Source organism: Camellia sinensis, chromosome 14, assembly GCF_055761805.1.
Source record: "Camellia sinensis isolate YWXY chromosome 14, ASM5576180v1, whole genome shotgun sequence".
NCBI lineage: Eukaryota > Viridiplantae > Streptophyta > Magnoliopsida > Ericales > Theaceae > Camellia > Camellia sinensis.
The window spans coordinates 58,640,336-58,662,712 of NC_138974.1; the positions used below are offsets into that span (position 1 = coordinate 58,640,336).

A 22,377-nucleotide genomic window follows, 5' to 3' on the forward strand; every position below is an offset into this window, starting at 1 on the left:
TTAAATACAATGAAGATACCCAAAAAGGATTCTGTCTTAAGATTGTTGGACAATCTTCACCGTATTTAAAAGGATTTAATTCTGTTGTGTACAAAACAACAACAAGAATAAAAGAAATAGAGAAAAGGAGAGAATATGTTTGATTACAAAAATCAAACTCAAAATAAAAATAAATAAATAAAAACCACAGATTTTATTTTGTTACAAAAATAAAATTAAAATCTGAATAAACAAACAAATAAAAAACCAGAATAATAATTAAACAACTTACTTGATTAATTTCTTTGAATAATTATTTGATCAAGTCCAGTGTTTGACACTGTGTCCTTAAGACAGATTCGTCCTCTCCACGGTGCTTTCAGAATTTGGACGTCTATCTACCAGGATAAAATGATCTACTACAAACAGTAGCAGCACTACAAATTGTTTGCCTTACGAACACACTAAGTGTTTATACTCTCTCTGACAAGAAAATAATGCAGCAAAATGAAGAGGAAGTTTGCAGAATTATGAAGGACGAAAATTAGAGTTACAAAATCCAAATCAGGGTGGTCATATTTATAGATGTGAAGGTGGCTCTTGGATTTGAAATAAACAGGTAGTAAAACGGGAAGGGCCCTGTTTGGGTGTGCATTAATTCCAAAACAGATTAGAAGCCCAACCACACACCACACACCACGCACCTGCGCCCAAGCCCAGCCCGACCGGACGGACGGCGGCGGCGGCGCGCGTGTGTGGTGATTTTTGGGTCCAATGGGTCTAGCCCATTTTGCCCATAACCTCTCCCTCTAAAACACTTGGGTACCCCTTGGGGCACACCCCAAGTATCTCACCCTAAGCCTTATAAACCCTTTCAAAACCTCCCACCAAATCAATGTGGGATAAGCCAATTTACAACCTTAAGGAATTTCCACCAAAACTCCATTTCCATGGAGCACACTTTGGCTTCAATTTCCCATTCACTCGGTAATGGTTTTGAGCAACCAAATATACCACGTGAATCACAACGCGGCATAGAATGCGTTACCACTTTGACCCGAGTAAATCGACACTCGGGGCCCACCTAAAAAATAGACCGAACTTAGGAAAAAATTCTGGTTTTATCCAGAATTTTATAACCATTTCCAACAAGATTTTCTATCCTTAAACTCCCGTATGGATGAATTGAGAAAGTGCTACTTGGTTATAATCTTTTGGCGAAATAATTGATTTTGAGATAAATAATAAAAGATGAGTAATATTAGTGGTTATAAAAAAAAATATCATGAAATATTTAATAAAGATTGTTTATTTCTCAATTTATTAATTATTTATTTTTTTCATAAAATATTTTATGAAGATTTTATATCTCTTAAAGACTTTTTATATAACCCTAGCATGTTCTCTGTGTTCATTTATATTGTTTTGTCTTTAGCCTCATATGTGGATGTGGTTCTGGGTTAGTTAGCGTGGCTCAATCTTCTCTGTTCCTCTTGCTCTTCATCAATACCGGGTCGTTCATTAGATATTTTTTTTTTTTTTTTTTTTTTTTTTTTTAACTCTTTGTATTTATTTTTAATTTTTATGATAAGAATTAAGTTTTTAGCAAAGTTATCATACTTGACATATTACAAAGACCCCTAGTTACCTTCAATATTTTGTTACGAAAAATATATAATTTCTCATAAGTAAATCAATTAATGAAAATAAAAATTAATACAAAAAAATTAAACTAATAACGACACAATAATTTTACGTGGTTCCTTCAATGTGAGGTACATTTATGGGATCGAAATCCGATTCTATTATCAACCAAAAAATTTCCAAACGATTATAAACGATACACGAATGGTCTCACAAACCATCTTTAAATGTATTTTAAATAATTATAAATAAATAAAAGAAAAGATCTCACTAAATAGATAAATAAAAATTTTCAAAATAGAATTGTAAAAGACAAAAAATAATATGCCCAAATCAAAATGAAAAATTGAACCAGACGAACATCAAATCTGAGGCAGTAGCAGCATCAATAAATCAACCACCAAGCATTCACTAGTTGACCAATCATAGTTCCCAATGGACAAAAACTCCCAGCACAGTCTACCAAAAATCAATTAGCTGCTTGCTACTCTATCTCCTTCGGCCAAAACAAAGGCAATATATATATATATATATTGTGTTAAATTCTGGATTTTTTTTTTTTTTTTTTATCAAACATTAGTTATTACGCAATTGACTATAAAATATCTATTGAGTTTTCAAAAGTTAAGTATAATGGGGTATTTGGTGAGATTTTTTTGAACTAGCTTATAGCTTCTGGTTTTTAAAAAGTTATTTTGGATTATTTGGTTAAATTTATTTCAAACAGTTTCTTATTCTAACCACTTATTTGAAGTCAAAAAAGCTGATTCTGAGAAGCTGCTCACCCCTTGCTTCTGATTATCAGCTTCTGCTGTGAATATATTAATTCACGGTTATACTCTTAGATTTTTTTATTTTTTATTTTTTTAAAAATAGAAAAAGACTCAAATGGACTATAAAATATTATTATTATTTTTTATGAAAAATGTAAACAAATAGTGAATAATAAAAAATAAAAATTAATTGAAAAAGTTACTTTACAGCTTATTTACACAAACACTATTTAGCGACTTAAATCTATAATTCAACAGCTATACCAAACAGATTAACAGCTTCTGATTAAAGTTATAATCTATAATCTGTTAAGCTATAATCTATAATCTGTTTTAACAACTACACCAAACAGCACCAATATATTAAAAATGTTATAACTAACACCAAATCAAATTAAATTCTTTTAATAAACTGATTAGGTCTTATACTCCAATAAGAAGGTATATCCAATAATTCTCCCCCTATCGATTTAGGTGGAGACATCAACCATACCCGCCAAAGTTCGACACTTCAAATGTTTGCTCCTTGACAAAGTCTTAGTAAATATATCCGAAATATTATTATCTGTGTGCACCTTTTCAAGTTGCAACAATTTCGAATCTTCTACATCACGAATCCAATGGTATCTCACATCAATATGTTTCGATCTCGAATGAAAAGTAGAGTTTTTACTCAAATAAATATCACTTTGATTATCACAATAAAATGCACACCTTTCTTGCTTCAAACCCAATTCTTGTAAAAATTTCTTCAACGTAACTCTTCCTTGTAAGTTTCTGTAATGGCAATAAATTCAGTTTCGGTAGTTGAGAGAGCAATATATTTTTGTAATTTAGATTGACATGCCACAGCTCCTCCAGCAAAAGTCAGTACATCCGAAGTAAATTTTCTAGAATCAACATCACCGGCCATGTCAGAATCTGTGAACCCATCAAGTATCGGCTTACCATTCCCAAAACACAATCACACCTTCGAAGTCCCTCGAAGATACCTTAGAATCCATTTTATCGCTGCCCAATGTTCTCTACCCGGATTAGAGAGAAAACAACTCACCATACCAACGGAATGAGCAATATTCGGCCATGTACAAACCATGGCGTACATTAAGGAACCAACCGCTGAAGCATAAGGAATTTTCAGCATCTCTTCCCTGTCTTTCCCACTTGTAGGACATTGATTCAAACTAAACTTGAAGTGACCCGCAAGAGGACAACCAACCGACTTTGCTTTATCCATGTTGAGCTTCTCAAGAACTTTTTCAATATAACTTTCTTGAGACAACCAAATCAGTCCTTTTTTGCGATCACGAACAATTTTCATACTAAGTATTTGCTTTGCCGGCTCCAAATCTTTTATAGCAAACGACTTGCTTAACTCTAACTTCAACTTGTTAATCATAGTATAATCTTGACACACAATTAACATGTCATCAACATAAATCAAAAGAATAATAAATTTGCCATCCCAAATTTTTTTCACAAACACACAATGGTCAGAAGTGGTTTTAGAAAAATTATTATTCATCATGAAAGAGTCAATTTTTTTGTACCATTGTCGCGGGGCTTGCTTGAGGCCATACAAACTTTTCTTCAATTTGTAAACAAATTTTTCTTTCCATTTCTCGACAAAACCTTCAGCTGCTCCATATAAATTTCTTCTTCAAGATCACCATTAAGAAATACGGTCTTCACATCAAGTTGCTTAACTTCAACGTTCATACTTGCAGCCATGCCAAGTACAACCCGAATAGAAGACATCTTTACAATCGGTGAGAAAATTTTATCAAAGTCAATACCTTTCTTTTGTCCAAAGCCTTTCACAACAAGACGTGCTTTGTATCTCAGATTCTTGCTATCATTCTTCAATTTGAAGACCCACTTATTTTTCAGAGTTTTCCTCCCCTTAGGCAACTTTACTAAATCATAAGTGTGGTTTTCAAGAAAGGAATTCATCTTCTCTTCCATGGCCTTCTTCTAATCATCTTTCTTTGTATGCTCAATTGCTTCTTGGTCGCTCTCGGACTCCCCTTGATCGGAAATCAACACAAATTCATTGAGAGGATACTTTCTCGAAGGTTGCCGGTCCCTTGTAGATTTCTTCAACTCAGGTTGTGGTGGCGGTTCTTGAGTTAGATGTTCTTCCTCAATTTCTGGCTCAACTTCATTAGGATTAGCATCATCCTCCATATCTTCAATAGGTGGCTGTACATCTCTCCCATTTTCATCATCAACTGAAGATGAAGGAGATGGATCCATATCAATGAGATCACTAGTTTTTGGCTCCGGTTGATCACCTTTGCCAAAGTCTTCAATTGTTTGGTCTTCAAGAAACACAACATCACGGCTTTGAATGACTTTCTTGTCGACCAAATCCCACAATCTATAACCAAATTCATTACGCCCATAGCCAAGAAAAATGCATTGACTTGGCTTTCTAACAAGCTTAGACCTCTCATCCTTTGAAATGTGAACAAAGGCTCAGCAACCCAACACTCTCAAATGCTCATAAGACATATCTTTACCAGTCCAAACTCTTTCTTTAACATCACCACTCAAAGGATAAAAAGAAGATAAATTAATCACGTTAACCGCTGTCCTCATTGCCTCACCCCAAAAGGATTTTGGCAATTTAGCATGTGAAAGCAGACACCTTATTTTTTCTACAATGGTGCGGTTTATGCTCTCGGCAACACCATTTTGTTGAGGAGTCTTCTTAATTGACTTTTGGTGCTGAATACCTTGGCTGCAACAATACTCATCATGTAACAACCTGCATTTATATCTTAGTCATGTTCATGAGCATTTGTATGATTATGACTCGTTAAGCTTGCATTTGTATGTTTATGACTTGTTTTGCCTAAGTAAGGTCCATGCCTTGTTTTGTGTTTATGTGATTTGCCTAAGTGTTGTGTTCATGCTTTGTTCCTTCCTTGGTGTCTCGAGCCTGAGTTATGTTACGCCTAGATCATTCCAAGCTGAGGTCATCTGCAGTCTAGAATTATCTTGGAACCACTTTGTTCGACCTCCACCTTTGCCCTGACATATTGACCGAGATGTCATTATCTAGGCCGAGGTGTTCATCACCAAGGCCGAGATGTGTATTATCTAGGCCGAGATGTTACCTTTGCACCTAAGTGATCTTTTCCTAGAGTGGTATGACCTAGATCGAGGTGTGGCACATCTAGGCCAATGTGTGGCACAGCTTAGTCAAGTGTTGTCCTTCCTAGCCGAGGTCATTGTCGCCTTAGTTGCCGAAACTTTGTCCTTCGCCGATGTCATCACTTGCCGGAGTGCCTTACCGGGTAGCTTGTTAGATACACTTTGTCTTACACATGTCTTGTCAATCTATCACCCTTTTGGGGAGAGCCAACCAGCCATTGCCACGTGTCCGAGCTGAGTGTTAAGTCAGCCGGTAGAGGGAGAAACCTATCATTTGTTATATCCTTGTTTTTGAAGAGGAGAGAGAAGCTCTAGGAGAGGAAGAGGAGTTCTTGCGGGAGAGTGGATTTCCAAGCTTGATCCCTAGAGATTGAACCGTTAGATCCGTGTTCTAAGGTTAGATTCTTGATCTACCCATGTTGTTCTTTATGTTCATGTTATTGCATTGCATGATTGAATATGACTTGTAAGCCATGCATTGCTTTGAAGTTCGGTTTTAGAAAGAAAAAAATAGTATTCATGTGTTCTTCAAGAAAAGTCATGTTTTGATCCGAAAGCTCATGCCAAGATCCATGTTTTTGTGTTTGTTTTCATATGATCTTCAAGTATGGCTACCCAGGTCCATGTTTTCGAACTCATAGCATGAAATTACAGATTTTTGTAATAAAGAAGTTATGATTTTAGCATTCATATTCTTCATGGTCTTCATATTTATGTTCTTCATGTTCTTCACGGGTGGAAAACCAGATCTCCAGACCTCACTTCCCTAAGTGTAGTCGCCGAGATCACTCTTACCTAGACCTCACACTTACACCAAACATTGTATCTCACCTTGGCCTACCTTGCATGATCACTTACACCTTTAGTTTGTCTTGTGCGCACCTCAGCATGCAGCCGCACGCCGAAGCCTCGGTAACCACACCTCGGCCAAGAGGTGTGGGACCTCGACAAAGACCTGGTTGGTACCCAACATGTCTTCCTGATATGTAAAACAGTGTTTTGACTTCCAGCATGTTTTCCCGAGATCACTTGCATGCATGTAAGACTTATTTTGAGAAGTACGTTCAGTAGACTTTGCCATGTGTTTGTAGGACTTGGACCTTTGCCTTGATCCCGACGTCCGAAGAGCTATGTGAGTGGTATTTTAAATAAAGCTATGTTATCATGTTTTGATAAGCTTTGTTTTACCTTGTTTTGAAAAGTATTTGATCAAGCATGAATGATTATCCCTATTTTGTATATCAACTATTATCTTGTTTTGATGACATTCTTGGAAAGTCCTTAGTGCCAGGGGACTATAATACAACTGCACCCTTGCTTGAGAGATCTCTACCATCGATGGTCTGGGATACGGATGGCCCCACCGACGGTCTGGGATACGGGTGGATTTGTCTAATCAATTCCAGGTCGATTATTCCCTTGTTTTGTCTTGTTTTGCCGCTGACGGTCTATGAACGGGTAGGTTTGTTTTGCCAGGAATGTCATAACCCCATGTATTATGTAGATGTTATTAAACATCTCAAGAAGATTTGAAAGGCCAAGATTTGATTGATGAACTTGATTCATCTCATGTTTTGAACAAGCTATGATATATGTATTGTTTTGACAAGGATCTCGGGAATCATTCATTTAACCCCTTTATTACTTAGACCATTCACTGAGTATCCAAGCTCACCCTCTCCATATATATATGTAGGTAATAAGCAGGAAGTCGGCTATGCCGAGATGTGTGCTTTGCATGTATGTTATGTCGGCAGTGAGAATGTCGGCAATCTTGAAGATTATGCTTCTTGACCTTATGTTTCATGTATTTTGTATATGTCGGCTTGAGGAGCCTTTTAGTCAAGGTGTAATATGTGTTTTATTTCGCTTATATTCAAGTTGTAAAGCTATGTAAAGATGTATGCCATTTCGTTTGACTTATGCGCAGCTCTTATGGACTAATTAGATTTGTATATATTGCTTCCGCACATGTTAGCCCCATATGTAATACTCTGATTGTGTGTGAATTTTGAAAGTTGGCCTTCGGTAATCTCGGATTACTGGCCATCACGGCACCATTCTACTAGGGGCGGAATGGGGTCGTTACAGAATGGTATCAGAGCATGTGTTCCTTATAGTACGTTATTCACACACTTTGAGTCCTAAAGAGCATAGGATGTCCCTTAGAATGATGTCAGGATTGCATCATGTTGCTTGCTACTTGACAAGGTGTGCATCATCTCGGCATGATCATTTATTACTTGCATGCATGTTTACTTGCTCATTTTGTTTAAGAGTCGCATTTTGCATACCTCTAGTATCACGAGAAGGGGTAGACCTTCAGTTGGCCGAGATCATTCCGGGGACAGAATAGACAGATTAGAAAGATTGGTCGAAGGATTGGTCCGTGAGTTGAGACAACCTAGGCCACAAGACACAGGTACCACTTCCACTCAGGCCGAGCAGACAGATGGCCGACATGTAGTTCCACCTCCACCTCCTCCAGTACCACAAGTGCAGCCGCAGCCAGCTTTGTATAGAGACGACACCTTGACCTTGATCAAAGAATTCAAGAAGATGAAACCGCCGAAGTTCCATGGAGGTATAGAGCCGATGAAAGCAGAGCATGGGTTCTTGAGATGGAGAAGTTGTTTGAGGTTTTTCCCAGCACCGACGCCCAAAAGGTGTCATTGACAGCATACACATTGGAAGACGACGCTCGTAGGTGGTGGATGATGATTCGAGAAGGTCATCCAGACTTGACTTGGGCCAGATTTTTGGAGTTGTTTTATGACAAACACTTTCCCCTCAGTGTCCGAGATCGCAAGACCACAGAATTCCAAATGTTGTCACAGGGTAGCAAAACAGTGGCTGAATATGGTCGTACTTTCACCGAGTTGGCAAGGTATGCACCTCACATGGTCAACGATGAATACAAAAAAGCTAGGAAGTTTGAGAGTGGACTTCGAGGGCCAATACAAGATCAGGTTAATTTGCTCAACATGCCGACGTATGCTGGAGTGTTAGATAAAGCCATCCTTGCAGAAGCTAACCTGAACAGAAGTCAAAGTTCGGGAAAGAATCAGAGGAAGAGGCAGACCTATGACAATCGCGAAAAAGAGGCAGACCCGAATGATGCCGAGGAGAAGACAAAGGAGGATAGTCCCAACAACGCGAATCCGGAAGGTGGCACTTGGCCGACATGTGCGAGTTGCGGGAAGCTACATTTTGGAGTTTGTCTTCGGACAACTGGAGCATGTTTCGGATGCGCTGAGAGAGGTCATCGTATTAAGGATTGTCCCAAGGTAAAAGCTAGAGATGATAAGAAGAGATGAGAACTCGACATCCAGGGCCGGTTTGGGAACAAGGTAAGCGAAGTTTGGGGACCAAACTTCTTTAAGGGGGGAAGGATGTAACAACCCCCATTTATGTCTTAGTCATGTTCATGAGCATTTGTATGATTATGACTCGTTAAGCTTGCATTTGTATGTTTATGACTTGTTTTGCCTAAGTAAGGTCCATGCCTTGTTTTGTGTTTATGTGATTTGCCTAAGTGTTGTGTTCATGCTTTGTTCCTTCCTTGGTGTCTCGAGCCTGAGTTATGTTACGCCTAGATCATTCCAAGCCGAGGTCATCTTCAGTCTAGAATTATCTTGGAACCACTTTGTTCGACCTCCACCTTCGCCTTGACATATTGGCCGAGATGTCATTATCTAGGCCGAGGTGTTCATCACCAAGGCCAAGATGTGTATTATCTAGGCCGAGATGTTACCTTTGCACCTAAGTGATCTTGTCCTGGACTGGTATGACCTAGACCGAGGTATGGCACATCTAGGCCAAGATGTGGCACAGCTTAGTCAAGTGTTGTCCTTCCTAGCCGAGGTCATTGTCACCTTAGTTGCCGAAGCTTTGTCCTTAGCCGATGTCATCACTTGCCGGAGTGCCTTACCAGGTAGCTTGTTAGATACACTTTGTCTTACACATGTCTTGTCAATTTATCACCTTTTTGGGGATAGCCAACCAGCCGTTGCCACGTGTCCGAGCTGAGTGTTAAGTCAGCCGGCAGAGGGAGAAACCTATCATTTGTTATATCCTTGTTTTTGAAGAGGAGAGAGAAGCTCTAGGAGAGGAAGAGGAGTTCTTGAGGGAGAGTGGATTTCCAAGCATGATCCCTAGAGATCGAACCGTTAGATCCGTGTTCTAAGGTTAGATTCTTGATCTACCCATGTTGTTCTTTATGTTCATGTTATTGCATTGCATGATTGAATATGACTTGTAAGCCATGCATTGCTTTGAAGTTCGGTTTTAGAAAGAAAAAAATAGTATTCATGTGTTCTTCAAGAAAAGTCATGTTTTGATCTGAAAGCTCATGCCAAGATCCATGTTTTCGTCTTTGTTTTTATATGATCTTCAAGTATGGGTACCCAGGTCCATGTTTTCAAACTCATAGCATAAAATTCCAGATTTTTGTAATAAAGAAGTTATGATTTTAGCATTCATATTCTTCATGGTCTTCATGTTCATGTTCTTCATGTTCTGCACGGGTGGAAACCCAAATCTCCAGACCTCACTTCCCTAAGTGTAGTCGTCGAGATCACTCTTACCTAGACCTCACACTTAGGCCAAGCATTGTATCTCACCTTGGCCTACCTTGCATGATCACTTACACCTTTAGTTTGTCTTGTGTGCACCTCGGCATGCAGCCGCACGCCGAAGCCTCGGTAACCACACCTCGGCCAAGAGGTGTGGGACCTCGGCAAAGACCTGGTTGGTACCCAGCATGTCTTCTTGACATGTAAAACAGTGATTTGACTTCCAGCATGTTTTCCCGAGATCACTTGCATGCATGTAAGACTTATTTTGAGAAGTACGTTCAGTAGACTTTGCCATGTGTTTGTAGGACTTGGACCTTTTCCTTGATCCCGACGTCCGAAGAGCTATGTGAGTGGTATTTTTAATAAAGCTATGTTATCATGTTTTGATAAGCTTTGCTTTACCTTGTTTTGAAAAGTATTTGATCAAGCATGAATGATTATCCCTATTTTGTATATCAAGTATTATCTTGTTTTGATGACATTCTTGGAAAGTCCTTAGTGCCAGGGGACTATAATACAACTGCACCCTTGCTTGAGAGATCTCTACCATCGATGGTCTGGGATACGGATGGCCCCACCGACGGTCTGGGATACGGGTAGATTTGTCTAATCAATTCCAGGTCGATTATTCCCTTGTTTTGTCTTGTTTTGCAGCTGACGGTCTATGAACGGGTAGGTTTGTTTTGTCAGGAATGTCATAGCCCCATGTATTATGTAGATGTTATTAAACATCTCAAGAAGATTTGAAAGGCCAAGATTTGATTGATGAACTTGATTCATCTCATGTTTTGAACAAGCTATGATATATGTATTGTTTTGACAAGGACCTCGGGAATCATTCATTTAACCCCTTTATTACTTAGATCATTCACTGAGTATCCAAGCTCACCCTCTCCATATATATATGTAGGTAATAAGCAGGAAGTCGGCTACGCCGAGATGTGTGCTTTGCATGTATGTTATGTCGGCAGTGAGAATGTCGGCAATCTTGAAGATTATGCTTCTTGACCTTATGTTTCATGTATTTTGTATATGTCGGCTTGAGGAACCTTTTAGTCAAGGTGTAATATGTGTTTTATTTCGCTTATATTCAAGTAGTAAAGCTATGTAAAGATGTATGCCATTTCGTTTGACTTATGCGCAGCTCTTATGGACTAATTAGATTTGTATATATTGCTTCCGCACATGTTAGCCCCATATGTAATACTCTGATTGTGTGTGAATTTTGAAAGTTGGCCTTCGGTAATCTCGGATTACTGGCCATCACGGCACCATTCTACTAGGGGTGGAATGGGGTCGTGACACATCAAATGGCCCAATGTATTTACTACCATTGTCTGTTCGGATACATTTCAATTTCTGCCCTGTTTCTCTTTCAACCATGGCCTGACAATGCTTAAATACATCTAGAACTTAATCTTTAGTTTTTAGTATAAAAACCCAAACTTTCCTTAAATAATCATCAATAAAAGTAACAAAATAAAGTGCACCACTATGTGTTCTAATTTTCAAAGGACCACAAACATTAGAATAAATCAACTCCAAAATATTTTCTTTTCTAGAAGCAACATTTTTATGAAAAGAAACTCTATGTTGTTTACCCGCTAAACAATGAACACCAGTTTTAGGATGTATACATTTCAGACCGGGTCGAAGGTCTTTCTTGAACAAAACTTGTAGCCTTTTTTCACTCATATGGTCAAGTCGCTTGTGCCACAATTCGGTAGAAGTATCATCTTTAAGTGCATTGACAATACCTTTACAAATTTTTCCTTGCATCAAATAAGTGTATGGGTTTTCTTGCACTTAGCCACCACCAAAGAATCCTTTGTGAGCTTCCATATTCCATTTCCAAGTTTGTTGTTAAAGCCTTCACTATTTAGCTTCCCGGTAGAGATCAAATTGAGATGAATGTCGGGAACAGGAACATGCCTCACATCTTTAAGCAACAACTTGCAGCCCAAATTTGTTTCCAAGCAAACATCATTCATGCCAATAATCTTGGACAAACTTTCATTATCCATTCGAACACAAGCATAATTTCCTTTTGTGTAGGTAGTGAAGAAATCAACTTGAGAAGTCACATGAAAAGAAGCACCGGAATCAATCACCTAATTGCTCTCTTGGCTCACAAAATTAATACAATGATCTTGACAAACGACCATAAGATCATCAGTAGTAACCGCTGTTGTGTCTTCTTACTTCTTATCCACACTTTTGTCACTCATTTTCTCATTGTTCTTGAGTTTTCGGCATTCCCGCTTCATGTGCCCTTTTTCATGGCAATAATAGCACTCAATGTCTTTCTTTGAAAAAGAACCATTTCTTGATTTGTCACGGTTTTGATCGCAACCATGAGGAGTCTTACTTCTCCCCCTTGTTTTGCTTCGGTCTCTCACAACAAATGCTTTTGAATGAGAGGAACATGCTGATTTTCTTCTAGTTTCTTCATTCAATAAGCTACTAGTGATTTGACTCATTGTGACAACTCCATCGAGCGCCGAATTACTAAGGTGCCGTTTGGTAACACTTACGTTTTCAGTTTTCTGTTTATATTTACAAAAATTTTAAAAACTCAAATAAAAACTTGTTTGGTAAAATTTTTGATTTATAAATCAGTGGTCTGAGTTTATAAATTTGGCCAAAAAATGAAAACACAAAAAATATGTTTCCATTTTGAGTTTTCAGTTTTTTTTTTTTACCACCCAACACTAGCCACCACCTGCCACCATTTTCCACCACCATCTTTCGCCACCACCACCCACCTGCCACCCACTCGCCACCACCACCCACCCCTCGCCACCGCCACCACGACCACCACCACCCACCTGCCATCTACCAGCCACCCGCCACTACCATTCACCGCCCGCCACCACCACCCGCCACCTACTTGCCACCACCACTCACCAGCCACCTGCCACCACCATCCAACCCTTGCCACCACCACCCACCTGCCATCCATCCGCCACCACCACCACCCACTACCCACCCGCCACCCACCTGCCACCACCACCCACCACCACCACCCACTCGCTACCACCTGCCACCCGCCACCGTCACCTACCGACCCACCACCACCACTATCACCTGCCACCCACCTGCCACCCACCTGCCACCACCAACCACCACCCACCATCTATCACCACCACCACCACCTACTCGCTACCACCTACCACCCGCCACCATCACCCACTCACCCACCACCACCACTACCACCACCCGCCATCCATCACCCACCTGCCACCACCACCCGCCGCCACCACCACCACCACCACCCACCCACCATCACCGCCCACCACCCACCTACCACCACCACTCACCAGCCGCCACCACCCGCCACCGTCACCCAGCCACCCACCATCACCACCCACCACCCACCACCACCCGCCATCCACCACTCACCTGCCACCACCACCACCACCCACTCGCTACCACCCACCATCCGCCACCGTTACCCACCCACCTACCACCACCACCCGCCACCACCACCCACCACGACCTGCCATCTGTCACCCACCCACCCGCCACAACCCACCGTCACCACTTTTCACCACCATCTTCCACTGCCACTTGCCACCACTTGTCATTTCTCACTTTTTTTTATATTTTTAAAATTTTTTAAACATTTTGTCAATTACCAAACGTGTTTGTAGTTTATATTTTTCTAAAAATAAACAAAAAATAAACAAAAACCAGTTTATAAAATTTTTGTAAATATAAACTGAAAACGTAAACGTTACCAAACACACCCTAACCATCACAACCAAAGTCTCCCAACTTTCAGGCAAGGAACTAAGTAGTATCAAAGCCTGCAACTTATTATCAAAAATAATTTTCATAGAAGCAAGTTGGTTAACAATACACTTTATTTCATTCAAATGTTCTGGAATAAGGCTACCCTCTTTATATTTTAAATTAACCAACTTACAAAACAGAAAAACTTTATTTGTAACTGATTTCTTGTCATAAAGGCCATCTAATTTTTTTCATAAATTATGTGCTAAAGTTTCAATAGCAACATGGTGAAACACACTGTCATTAATCTATTGATGGATAACACCAACGGATTTTCGATTAAGTCTCTTCCATTCATCATCTTGCATACCCTCGGGTTTGCCACTGCCACCCTCAATAGGCCCACACAAATCCTTACAAAATAATAGGTCATCCATTTTAGTTTTCCAAGTTATCCAATTGTTTTCATTAAAGCTAGACATGTGACCCATATTCCCTTTTATTGATTTACACAAATAAATAAACCAAAATTAATCGTGAGCTCTGATACCAGTTATTAAGGAAAATATATGATTTTCTACAAGTAAATTAATCAATGAGAATAAAAACTAATGCAGAAAAATTAAACCAATAACGATACAAGAATTTTACGTGGTTCCCTCAATGTGAGGTACGTCCTTGGGATCGAAATCCGATTCCATTATCAACCAAAAAGTTTCCAAACGATTACGAATGAGACACAAATGGTCTCACAAACCGCCCTTAGGTGAATTCAAAATAATCATAAATAAATAAAAGAAAAGATCTCACCAAATAGATAAATAAAAATCTTTAAAATAGAGTTGTAGAAGATCTAAAATAATACGCCCAAATCAGAACGAAAAACTGCACCAGACGAACATCAAATTTGAGGCAGTAAGAGCATCTCCAACGCTGAACTTCTTTTGTCATCAAATCTGAGGAAAAAAAGGATGATTTTCTGAATTTGATATCACTGGCTCCAACGGTGCATCAAAAGGTGCATCAAACGGGGGAGGGTCGACCGGCCGGTCAACCGGTAAGGCCATTTGGGTTCCATTCTTAACTGGAATCCACCTACAAAACCTCAAAAAGAGCCTTGAAAGGTTAAAAGAAATACCAGACAGAGCAGAAAAGATCATCAAATTTAAGCCTGAAGGAGACCCAATATGGAGTTTAAACCATAAACTACAATTATTTGAAATCTAGTTGATTCTTCACCAAGTCCAGCTCCCAAATTTCAACAAAATCAACATTTAGGTGGCATCATCAGCTAGGAAGATTGAACTAGAGGGTCAAAATAGTTTGCCACCCAGTTGATTCTTCATGAAACCTAGCTCACAAGACCAACCAAAAACAGAACTTCAGAAAACCCATTAGTAAAGATTGAACAAAAATGAAAAGTTGAGAAACCCCAGTTGATTTCTCAGCAAACTAAGCTTCAATTACTCACCAAATGATGTGTTTAACTCTTCAAATGCTATGATCCTTCTTTCTCACTATGAAAAACACAGAAAACCCATCAACACCACGCCTCTTTTGGAGGACACAAGGGAAAGCAAATCATGCCAAACAACAAACTGGTTCGTACCCAGGTGTCTCCTCTCTCTCTTCTCTCTCTTTCTCTGTAGGTGTTGAGTGAGGATATGCTGTTGAAGTTGGGCACATCAAAAAAATCTGTATCTGTCTGGGTCTCTATCTCTCAATTTAAAGGGTCGACCGGTTGGTCAACCGGCTGGTTGACCGGTAAGATTATTATTATTATTTTTTAAGCTGTTTGAATCTTTTGGCTTGTTTGAACCTATGTTTTTGAAAGGGAACCGGTCGACCGGTTGGTCAACCGGCTGGGCAACCGGCTGGTTGACCGGTTCCTCTCCTCCAACAGTCACGTATAGTAATTTGCTGAAATCTGTATACTGTTCTCACTTTGATGATTTGTTTGATGAATTCTGAATTTGATACCAGTTTGGTGAAACCGTTGGAGCATGAAAAAGTATTTTTTTCACCAAATTTTAAATTTGATGCCAAGTTTGGTTCAGGGTTAGAGACGGTCTAACAGCATAACTAAATCAACCACCAAGCATTGACTAGTTGACCAATCATAGTTCCCAATTGACAAATGCCCCCAGCACAGTCTACCAAAAATCAATTAGTTGCTTGCTAAACAAAGGCAATATATATATTGTTGAATTTTGAACTTCTTATCAAACCTTACTTGTTACTCAATTGACTATAAAATACTCATTAGACATCCAAATATTAAGAAAAAAAAATATTGAAAATATTATAATCACTAAGCCAAATTAAATTCTTTTAATAAATCGATTGGATTTCATACTCTAATAATAAGAAGGTATTCTAACATTATTATGTCAAAAATTAAAAAATCTTGCAAATAGAAGTGCAATAGTGGGAGAAAAACAAACAAGAATAAAATAATTCAACAAATGGCTAAATGTTTAACCACACGGTACTCAATCATAACTCATGTTTTGGAGTACGAATATTCTGAGACTATAACCAACAATAAATAAATAAATAAAATGAGGCTTACAATTAACATAGGAAAAATTAATGAAACATCGTCTCCAATTTTGAATAGTACGAGAGATCAAATATTTTTTTTAATTAATTAAGATCTCTCAATAATATTATTAGATAAATTTCAGCTCTCTATGATGTGAAATTTCTCCGTGAATAGTTGAAATTTATTTTTTTGTAAAAAACAAAATTCTCTGTAAAGATCTAGAAATTTTTGTGTCTGTGAAAATATTAAGGGATTCCAACTACTATAAAAATATTGTATGTGCTTATCTTATAAAATTTTAATGTTAGAGACCTTAAACTAAAAATTTCAATAAGATATGGATAACTATAATCTAAAATTTGTATGCCTTTATCTTATAAAATTCTAGTATTAGAGACCTTAAACTAAAAATCTCAATAAGATATGGATGACTATGATCTAAAATTTGTTAGATTTTATAATTAAACTTGAACAGACCATTATTTCGCTTGACTAAATAACTTTTATTATTGCTATTATTCATATATAATAATATGATTTTCTAATTAATTAACCTTCTTAATATTAGTACTTAATCCTTTATTTACCTCTACTAAACCAATTTTTTTTTCTCTTTTATACATTAACGTAACACATTTTTTATTTTTAAAACAAAAAAATGAAATGTCGGCAATACCCGACCCATATTATAGCTTAGGGCTGCTTTTCCGGGTTAGGAAGAAAATCCGGAACTCAGTTCTGGTAATGGGACTCTGGCTCTGGCATCATGTATGAATTGTTGTTTTTTAAGCGATTAGATTTAGATTTATTTTTATTTTTATTTTTATTTTTTAAATGCAATTAGATTTGGATCTTGATTACTGAAATGTGTTTTTCTTCTTTTATTTTCTAAATGCAATTAGATTTGGATCTTAATTCGGACGCCAAAGTATCTGGATTAGGACTCCATCAATGCAGTTGCAATCACCTGTTGGACCTATCATTGTTTTAAAACTTGATAACCATTGTCAGGCACACTTCCCAAAGAACAAGAAACCTTCAAAGTCTTCAAGACGATGATGAATTCAATTCAGGTCAGTCTCCAAGATGTAGTTAAAAAGATCATACTTAAAGTATAATTCTCTACTGTCATGTTTGATTGGGAGTTTGTGTGGTGTGATTATCAATATGTAGAATCAATCTAATTTATGCCTGTATGCAAACATGTCATGAGTTTAACAATCTCATGGGAGTATGAATTTTCTCTCAGAATTAGGATTTTTATGGGAGAGTTTTTTTTTATCAGCGAAAAAAAGTTTTATTGATGGAAAAAAACATAATGAGAATGAAAACATATATCAATAAAGAAGAGGGTACAAAAAGTATCACAGTGAAACATTCAGATTCCAACTAGGTTGGCACCTAGATGCACACCACATCATCTGCTAGCACACACTCGAAGCTCCAAGTTAGTGAGAAACCAACAAGCAGAGCAAAACAAAACAAAACAAAACAAACCAAAAAAAAGAAAACTACAACCAAAGCAACCCAGAAAACCCCTCTGCTGGAGCATCGAACAGAGCATTAGACAGAGCACCATCACTACTTCTGCTGGACCATTCATCCAAAAAAACCCCTCTGCTGGAGCATTAGGCAGATCACCATCACTGCTTCAAATCCTCTGGCCTAGTACAGCTTTGGTAATGCAAATATGTGCTATCCACTACTTCAACTCCTCTGGCTGAGTTCAGGTTTGGTAATGCAAATATGTGCTAGCAGCATCTCAACACCATCATCAGTAGCAAATCACCAATGCTAAGCAACTAGGACCAGTATAGCAGAAAACAAAGCACCAATGGTAACTCAGGACTACCAGCCTAAGCACCAATGCTTCAACAACAACTCATGCCTTTGGGTTCTTCTAATCTCTTCATGATCTATACATCCAAAACAACATCTCTACTCATCTGTACCACACCAGAATCAACCAATAACCAATACTCACATTCACCAAGCAGCAGTCACTCCAGGACTATCAGCAGAGTCCAAAAGCATATTGGCATATCAGCAAAGTAGGACAGCAGCAGGAGGATACCCCAACAGCAGCAGACCAATAGCAGAACAACAACACAGCAGATCAGTATCATTAGACCTCAGGGCCATCCTAGTGCAGTATTTCACTTGATGCATGTTAGACACAAGGACAATAACAGAGAAACCCCAGCCATTGAAAGAGCCTTGATCCACATTGCTACCCTCCAACAAACCAACAACATGAAGCAGCAGTAGCATGAGGTGAGTGAGTAATGGGCCACCATTACTGAGAGCAGTAGCATGAAGCAGGGCAGATCTGGAGATGGAAAACCAGGACAATAGAGCAGAAACCCAACATACACCAGCAGAGATACACCCTACAGACAATCCCCCACCAATTCAGACAATCACCCACACACCCTCAGAGTAAAGCATAGCAGAATCAACCATACCAGTAGCCAGGACTCAACCATAACCCAAAGGCAAGACACAGCTTCCAGAACGAATACAATATTGAACCTGAGGTAAGTTAAAGACAATATCATTAATGGAGAATGCCATTTTGGTTGGAGACGATTTGACCCACATCGCTATTCTTGCTTTAACAAGCTCACATAGATCCCTTAAATTTGGTTGAGAGCCATTAAAAACGCAATCATTTCTATGCTTCCAAGTAGACCAAAAACTTGCTAAAGGCACTACCTTCCAGATTAGCTTTTCAATCTTTTTCATCGTACAAAATGACCACCACTGCAATAATCCTTCCATTGAGTTTGGCATAACCCATTGACATCCCCACCATTTCATAACATGAGACCACAGCAGCCAAACAAAAGGACAAAAGAGTAAGATATGGGGAGTGGATTCCATCTCATGTTGGCAAACACAGCTGACATTTGCAGATTCATCCAAGATCCCAATACGCTGCAGGAAACTAGATGTTTTCACCTTACCTTGCCAAGCCAACCACCCGAAGAATTTGACTTTAGGTGGAGCACAGTTATTCCAAATAGTCGCTGTCGTATTCCTGACTGGCCCCAAGGATAATTCAAAACATTTGTACACAGATGCAATAAAAAACACCCCAGATGGGTTAGCCTTCCATTTCTATATTGTCACGATCCAAACCCGTCCCTATGGGTTTAACACCGTAACCGACCAGTAATCCGTGAATACCGAAGGCCTGCTTAACAGTAATGACAGTAATACAGAGTAAAGGGGCTGGCGGAAGCCAAAACAGTAAATAAAAGGGTGCCCAATGAGCTGTGACAGTCTGAATGCAAAAAGACTTTTATGAACAAGTCACATTCATAACCAAAACACATTTACATACCATATATATATATATATATATATATCATACACAGACATTCAGGTTAGGGACCAAATCCTTACCATGACAATACAATGCAAGTTTTAAATAGTACAACAAAACGGAGACAGAAGGGTGAGTTGAAACACCCCAAAAAGCCTTAGCTTGAACAGACTCGAAACCTCGAATCAAGGCACAAAGGTTGGCTTGACAAAAGGGAGTTAACCTGACGCATCTAGCTCCTGTTCGGTGCCTGGACACCTACATATAAATATAACAGTGAGTTAAAGCCCAGTGAATAACATATGCGTAAAGGGGTTAAGAATGAATGTCCTTTCAGTATTTAAACAATCATATCAATCATTTAGAAACCATAGCAGTTATTTGTGGTACATCCAATAGCAAAACAATACAGTTGGTCTTAACAGACTGAGTAGTCAATTGATGGCCATCATAACAGTAAACAGTAGTGGTTCTAACATTGGAACCGATAGAGATCTCTGTAACAGTAGCAGTAACAGTACAGTAATAGTAATTTGCTATGGACGCCACGAATACAGTTCACAAATAGAACAAACATTCATTCAGTAAGAAATAACTTTTCAGAAAAATAGTACAGTTGATCATTCAGAAAATATTCATGATTGAACATATCTTTACAACATTGTTACTCACAGAGCACTGAGCTATAAGCAGCTAATGAACGTCCTCGGATGCCAACCCTACACAGTTACAGAACGAACACACACTAAGTTACACACTTGGGAATCAACAACTTAGTCCCCATCTTGACTCGGTGTGGTTCTACATCAATATCCTCAATAAGATGCCTTAAACATGGCCTAGGAATGCCTAGGATGGAAAGAGGATGCAAAGATGCACTTTAAAACACTTTTCAAAATTTTCAGAAAACAGGGGTCTCGCTCGAGCGTGGCTTTCTACGCTCGAGTGGACATGCAGACAAAGGAGCTCCACTTGAGCGTGGCTTCCTACGCTCGAGTGGATTGCAAACTTCATGAAAAGTACTGGATGCATGCAATTCACACTCGACGGATGCTCGACCCCCGCTCAAGCGTGAGACTTAGGTCCTCGCTCGAGCGGACTGTAAAACACATGAACTTCTGGGCATATGCATTTTACACTCGAGCGTGACTTCCTACGCTCGAGCGGAAGTGCATGTACTTAGAGTGCACGCTCGAGCGTGAAGTCCTACGCTTAAGCGTGGGTCCAAAATCTAGAATTTCCAGATTGAACCTCAAGCATGAAATCAACTTTAAAAGCTTCAAATTCGATCCCCTTGGGCTAATTTTCTGAAAAACTCTTAGAAACTTATAGTATAACATGTTTTTGAAGATCATTTGTAAAATCAAGCCCAAAGGTAAGCCAATTGAACACAAAAATTAAGTGTAAGCACGAAGAACATTGCAAGATCATACATGCATGAGTTCTCATGAACTCTAGTGTTTCAAAACAAGATCAAATGCAATGTTGAGCTCAAAATCATGATAAATTCATGGACCATAACAAAAATATGAACTTGCATGTGGAAATTCTCATGAAACAACTCCAAAATTCAAGAATATGCACATGCATGCAAGGATTAACTCTCAATTCAACTCTTAAATTAATTCTTGACATTAATCTCCAAATTTCCATGAATCATGTAAGAAACAACTTAAATATATAAACCAAAGAATGAATTCTCTACCTTAGGTCTTGAATTCGAGGTATGGAAGCTCAATTTTGCAATCTACTTCAATTCCTCTAAGTCTCTAAGCTAATTCTTATTGAAATCAAGTCTCTCCTACTCTCCCACTCTATCTCTCGGTTTTGGACTAGAAGATGGACAAAATGATGCACCAACTGATATGAATTAAGTCTCAAAGTGTTGTATGAAATTGGTCCACTAATGACAATTTGGTAATACCTCAAACTAATGTAATTTAACATTATTTAATCTAATTTAATCGTTCCAAATCAAATTTTCATTAAACTTATCATAAAATCACATAAATTCTAATTAGCATATAACGCTAATCAATTTTTGATTCGGTCGCTGATAAGACCTTTAATTCGCAATTCAAAGTTAAAACGTGAACAGATCAATCAATGGCAAACAGATAGAAAATGCAATTAAGGTAGCATACTCATGCAATCAGTTCAGAAGGGCGCTCTGACTCCGGAGGCTTAATCGGCCCAAAGACGTCATTCGCTGATGGGGCTCCGAATCCGGAGAATTTATTTGGCCAATCGTGATATCCACGAAGGGCGCTCCGAAATCGGAGGCTTAATCGGCCCAAAGACGTCATTCGCCGAAGGCTCTAAATTCGGAGACTTGATTTGGCCGATCGTGATATCATCAAAGGGCGCTCCAAATCCGGAGGCTTAATTGGCCCAAAGACGTCATTCGTCGATGGGGCTCCGAATCCGGAGACTATTTAGCCAATCGTGATATCCACGAAGGGCGCTCCGAATTCGGAGGCTTAATCGGCCTAAAGACGTCATTTGCCGATGGGGCTCCGAATCTGGAGACTTTATTTGGCCAATCGTGATATCCACGAAGGGCGCTCCGAATCCAGAGGCTTAATCGGTCCAAAGACATCATTCGCCGATGGGGCTCCGAATCTGGAGACTTGATTT

The 22,377-nt window shown here is 38.9% G+C and overlaps 1 protein-coding gene and 1 long non-coding RNA gene across 2 annotated transcripts in view; one reads left to right on the forward strand and one right to left on the reverse strand.

The window, feature by feature from the left end:
• The window catches only part of LOC145807008 (protein MAINTENANCE OF MERISTEMS-like), a 204,771-nt gene that overhangs the window by 98,839 nt on the left and 83,555 nt on the right, over positions 1 to 22,377 (forward strand). The window lies entirely within an intron of this gene.
• LOC114258561 (uncharacterized) lies at positions 15,012 to 15,663 on the reverse strand. The gene is made up of 2 exons (XR_003628000.2): positions 15,339 to 15,663; positions 15,012 to 15,218 (listed from the first exon to the last, which is right to left on the reverse strand). It is a non-coding gene; the product is annotated as an uncharacterized LOC114258561 (long non-coding RNA).